This window comes from Herpailurus yagouaroundi, unplaced genomic scaffold (assembly GCF_014898765.1).
Source record: "Herpailurus yagouaroundi ecotype Mexico unplaced genomic scaffold, PumYag 67690, whole genome shotgun sequence".
NCBI classification, from domain to species: Eukaryota; Metazoa; Chordata; class Mammalia; order Carnivora; family Felidae; genus Herpailurus; species Herpailurus yagouaroundi.
The window spans coordinates 2,417,135-2,423,303 of record NW_024420490.1 but is presented as its reverse complement, the minus strand read 5'-3'; the positions used below and the strand labels follow the sequence as shown (position 1 = coordinate 2,423,303).

Sequence of the window (6,169 nt, the reverse complement as noted above, 5' to 3'; positions counted from 1 at the left end):
TCTCTGTCCAAAAAATAAATAAACGTTGAAAAAAAAATAAAAAATAAAAATAGCTCATTCATCAAGCTTTTAATTCTTTTTTTTTTAAATTTTTAAATGTTTATTTTTGAGAGAGAAGGAGAGAGAGAGAGAGAGAGAGGGAGAGAGATCTTGCACTAGCAGGGGAGGGGCACAGAGAGGAGACAGAGAATCTGAAGCAGGCGCCATGCTATCAGTGCAAGGTCTGATGTAGAGCTCAAACTCACAAACCATGAGATCATGACCTGAGCTGAAGTCGGACACTTAACTGACTGAGCCACCCAGGCGCCCCAAGCATTGAATTCTGGTGATGACTGGTATCTTATGGAGATGAACAGAAGGTCTCCCCATGGCCATGGTGATGTCAACAGCAGGGCTTTCCAAAGGATATTTGAGATTGCTGAGGAGATTAATGGCAGTAATGTCCAACAGGGAGATTTCATTCTGTGGGTTTTACTCTATTTTTTTGTTGTTGTTGTTTTTGGTTTTGTTTTTGTTTGGTTTTTATCATTACTGTTTTTTACATTTAAATCTTAAATCCATTTGGAATTTAGTTTTGGATATGGTGTGAGCTAGGGATTCAATTTTATTTTCTTTAACCTATATAGACATGTGCCAGTACCATTTAACAAATACACTATTCTTTTCCTCTTGAATTTGAATGTTGCCTTTATCCTATATTTTAATGTATTTACTGGAATCTATTTCTGGGATTGCTACTTCATTCTGCTGCTTTATTTGCACATTTTGTTTTAATTTTAGAGAGAGAGAGAGAGAGCAGGGGAGAGGGGCAGAGGAAGAGAGAGAGAGAATCTTAAGTAGGCTCCACACTCAGAGTGGAGCCCAATGTGGGGCTTGATCCCATGACCCTGGGATCATGGTCTGAGCTGAAATCAAGAGTTGGGCGTTCAACCAATTGAGCCACCCAGGCACCCCTATTTGAACATTTCTGTGCCAAACTATAGTATTTCGATGGTAGTGGTTTTATAGTATGTTTAATATCTAAGATAAGCCCTCCCAAATATACTGTAATCTTCTCTTTAATAATTTTATAGGATTGGGTGTTTGGACTTACATGGACTTTATATGTCCTTAAAAATTCTCGTTGGGATCATAATGAATATTTTACTGAATTATATATTAATTTTAGGAAAATGACTTTTTATGATAGCTAGTGTTTCCATCAAAGAATACCTTACCATTTGTTCAGATATTGTTTTATGCATTCAGTAAGAGTTGGAAAAGAGCCAGGTATGATTTAAGACAGAGAGAAGGCCAGTATGGCTGGAACAGAGAGCCAGGGTAGAAAGGAGATGACCAATCATAACCTAGAGGGCATTCTCACTCTTCAGCATGACTTTATTGAATATTTATGTGTTGAGGTTAAAGTTTACTTCTCAGAGGATATATATTATTTTATCTTCCTTATTTACAAGTCCTCGAAGAAGCCATTCTATATATTTTTTTGCTGCAGAAGAAACTCTTGTTTTCATAACTTGTTAAAGCACCTGTTAAAGATTATCAGTGGGTAGAGACAGAAAATAGAATGGTGGCTTCCAGGGACTGAGGAGAGGGTGGGGAATGGGGAGCTTTGTATTTTTTTTAAGTTTATTTTCAGTAGCCTAAAGATTTGTTTATATCACTGTTTAGTACAGATACAAAATGTACAAGTCTTCAAAAGTGATTTATACTAAATAAGAATAAATTCGATCTAAGAAAATGTTAAAAGAAAAAAAAAGGATTCCCATTGCAATGAGAATTCCCATCAGCAATAAGAAATTTCAAAGATTTCACTGATTTCTGAGAATATATCCATAGATCTCAGTTTAGAAACTCTATTTCTTGTTCCTGCTTTAAGATATACCTTGGAAGGGCACCTGGGTAGCTCAGTGGGTTAAATCTCAGGTTCTTGATTTCAGCTCAGATCATGATCTCAGGGTTCATGAAATCGAGTCTGCTTGGGAATCTCTCTGCCCCTCCCCTGCTCATGCTCTGTCTCTCTCTCAAAATACATAAATAAACATGAGAAAATTAAAAAAAAAAAAGATACACCTTGGAAAAATGGTAAAGCAACAGACACCATTTGTTTTTGGCATCCTCTCACTTCCTTTCTGTGTCCACTACCCCCATACTCTGCCACTCCTTTCCTTATCCTTCAGGTGTCCAGTGTCTCTTTGTGCTCCTTTGATCACTCAACCACCCCCACCTTCCACCACCAGTTTATTAAGTTATGGTTGACATACAAAAAGCTGTGTGTATTTAATATATACAACTTGAGGAGTTTGGAGATAAGTATATGGCCATGAAAATATCACCACAATCTATGCCATAAACATACCCATAACTTCCAAAAGTTTCCTCTTGTTCCCTTTATTAGTGTGTGTGTGTGTGTGTGTGTGTGTGTGTGTGTGTGTGTGATAAGAACCCATAATAGAAGATTTACCCTCTTAGTAAAATTTTAAATATATGCTGCGGTCTTTTAAACTACAGGTGTGGCCGTGGGCCCACCCCCCGATGCTGCGGGGGGGGGGGGGCTGCCGGGTGGGTCTGCAGTGGGCGGGGCTCAGGCTCTGGTGCCTGGGCAGCACAAGCAGATCACTTCCACGGAGGAGCAGCTGGACTACAACGGGACTGCACCTTCTTCAGTGAGCAGGACATCCTCACGCTCCAGGCGCAATTGCACGCTTCTACCAGCTGGCCCCCAGCCCGTTCCAGTGGACTGTCGGAAAAGCCCCGTCGTCCATGTGCGGATGAGCCTCGTCATCGTGATGCCGGAGCTCTGGGAGGACCCATTCAAGGAAAGGATCGTAGAGGCTTTTACTGAGGATGGCAGGGGGAACCGCACCTTCGGCAACTTTGTGGGTATGTCCTCTGTGCTCTGCGAGTTGGCTCTCCGGGAGCTCAAGGCAAACTATTCCTTCAACACCTACAACTTCGTCTGCAAGGAGGATCTGGAGCGGAAGCTGGCCGGGCTCACCCAGTCGGAGTTGGACGAGGAGGAGGTGATGCTCATTTGCGACAAGATCATCGAGGAGGCCGACCTGGACAAGGATGGTAAACTGGACTTTGTGGACCTTGAGGACGTGATTGCCAAGGCCCGCGACTTCCTCAGCACCTTCCACATCCGGATCTGAGGACGCTGCTGAGGGTGTGGTGGCCCAGAAGCTGACCATCTGGCTCTGCTGCTGTCTACACAAGTGTGACCTCCAAGCTGCCCAGAGAAGGGGCTGTGGCCTCTGGGGTTATTCCCACCAACATTTCCTTGGGCCCTTTTAGCAAAAGATCCTTACCCAGGGAAGGGGAGTGTGAGGAGCAGGGACCTTCCCAGACCCCAGGGCCTCCAAAGGCCTCCTATCTGTCCCCACCCACTCCAGCTCCCCAGACCCTGGTCTTCTCCCTGTCACAAATGGCCCCACTGGGAGGGGAAGGCAGAGACCTCATGGGGCAGGGGATGCCCACGTGTCCAAGGGCTGGGCAGGCATCCCAGTCGCGCAGGGAAAAGTGAAAAATGAAAGAGGACAATGTTTTATGAGCTATGCGGTCTTTCTCTCAAACCCACAGCTGGGCCGCACACCGGTCCGCCAGGTCTCCGTCTCCCCCAACCCTCCCATCGTGAAGCTGTGAGGAGAGTGGGCCAAGGGCTCTGTCCCTGTCCCTAGCTCTGAGTCCTGGGCACCCCTTCTCCTCCACCCTCCCCAAGACCTGGAATTCTCACTGGTGTGTGCTGGCCACACATTTGTGAACTTCTGGTAATAAAGCACTTTCATGTCCCCATAAAACAAAATGGAACAAAAACCACAGGCACTGTGCTGCACTGTAGATCTGTAGGACTGTTTCATCTTGTGCACCTGAGACTTTGTGTTCTTTCACGAATACCTCTGCATTTATCCTTCCCTTGAGTGGCTGCCAACCACCACTCTGCTTTCTGCTTCTATGAGTTTGACTAGATTCCTTGCGTAAGGGAGATCATGTATTATTTTTCCTTCTGTGTCTGCCTAATTCACTTATCATATCCTCCAGGTTCATCCATATTCCAGCGGATGGCAAGATTTTCTTCTTTTTAAAGGCTAAATAATATTCCATTGTTTGTATATAGCACATTTTCTTTATCCGTTCACCCATCAGCAGACATTTAGGTTGCTTCTGTATCATGGCTATTGTGAACAATACTTCAGCGAGCATGGGAGTGCAGGTAGCGTTTTGAGATAGGAACCTTATTTCCTTTAATATATACCGGAAGTGGGATTGCTAGATCATATGGTAGTTCTATTTTTAATTTTTTGAGGAATTATTCCATAGCTACTATTCTAATTTACATTCCCAACAGCGTACAAGGGTTCCCTTTCCTCCGTATGCTCACCAGCGCTTGTTACATATAAATATTTTTGATAATAGCCACCTTAACAGATATGAGGTGGTATCTCATTGTCATTTTGATTTGCATTTCCCTGATAATTAGTGATGTTGAGCAGCTTTTCGTATACTGGCCATTTGTATGTATTCTTTTTTTATTTTTTCTTTTTCATTTGTACATATTCTTTGGGGAAATATGTATTTAGTTCCTTTGCCCATTTTAAAATTGGATTTATTTTTCCTGTTGTATTGTAGGCATTTTTAATACATTTTTAATACTAACCCTTTATCAGATATATGGTTTACAAGTATTTTCTCCCATTCTGAAGGTTGCCTTTTCATTTTGTTGATCGGTTTCTTTGCTGTACAGAAAGTTTTTACTTAAATGCAATCACATTTGTTCTTTTTCCTTTTGTTGCCTGTGCTTTTAGGTGTCTGCAATATTGTGATTTATAACAAATATACATTTGGTCATCCAGATGACCAAAATACACATTTCTCATATATTTATTGGCTGTTCAACCACAGTTCCTGGCTCAAAGCTCCCCAAACCCATGGAATTGCCTAAGTAATGATGGCAACAAGAGTTCTTTTGTAATGTTAACGAGGTGACCTTTGGACTGCACCTCAGGATGGGGCATCCCCTTGACCTCCTAAGTGGGGAGAGGGCCTGGAGGTTTAATTGATAGCCAGTGGCCAGTGACTCAATCAATTGTGCCTATGTAATGAAACCTCCATAAAACCCAGAAGGATGGGATTTGGAGAGCTTCCAGGTTGGTGAATGTGTGGATAATGGGGAGCATGGCACACTTGGAGAGGGCATGGAAGCTCCATGCTCTTTCCCCATACCTTTCCCTATGGATCTCTTCCATCTGACTATTTCCGAGCTATACCCTTTTAGAGTAAACCAGTAATCTAGTAACTAAAATGTTTCTCTGAGTTCTGTGAGCCACTGTAACAAATTAGTTAAATCTGAGGATGGGGAGTCGGGTCATAGGGTTCATAACCAGTTGTTCAGGAGTACAGGTGACAACCTAGACTTGCAGTTGGCATCCTCAGTTGGAGGGGGTCATTGGAACCTTCGATCTATAGCCAGTTGGTCAGAAGCACAGGCAATAACCTGGGCTTGCGGCTGGCATCTGAAGTCAATTTTGTAGGACTGAGCCCCTGACCTGTGGGACTCGGTGCCACCTCTGGAGAGATTGTGTCAGAATTGTGTTGAATTGTAGGACACGCAGCTGATGTCCAAAGAATTGTTTGCTTTTGTGGGGGATATCACCTCACACACACTGGAATTGGGTGTCAGAATCCCTTTAGTATCCTATCTGAATCATTGCCAAGGCCAATGTCAAGAAGCTTTTCCCCTATATTTTCTTCTAGTTTTATGGTTTCAGGTCTTATGTTTGAATATTTAATTCATTTTAAGTTGATTTTTGCATATGCATATGGCTTAAGGGTACAATTTCATTCTTTTGCATTTGGATATCCAGTTTTCCCAAATACCATTTATTGAAGAGACTATTCTTCTATGTGTTCTTGGCACCCTTGTCTAAAATCAGTTGATCATATATGCATGGGTTTATTTCTGGACTCTCCATATCCTGTTCCACTGGTTTATGTGTTTGTTTTTCTGTCCATACTGTTTCTGATTACTGTTGCTTTGAAATATTTTGAAATGAGGAAGTGTGATGCCTTCAGCTTTGTTCTTCTTTCTCAAGATTGCTTTGAATATTTGGGGTCTTTTGTGGTTTCATATGAATTTTTGTATTGTGTTTTCTGTTACTGTGAAAAATGCCAT

General features: G+C 42.4%; 1 pseudogene; it reads left to right on the top strand.

The window, feature by feature from the left end:
- Positions 1-348: 348 nt before the first annotated feature.
- Positions 349-3,427, top strand: LOC121025640 (calcium and integrin-binding family member 2-like; annotated as a pseudogene).
- The last annotated feature ends 2,742 nt before the right edge of the window (positions 3,428-6,169 follow it).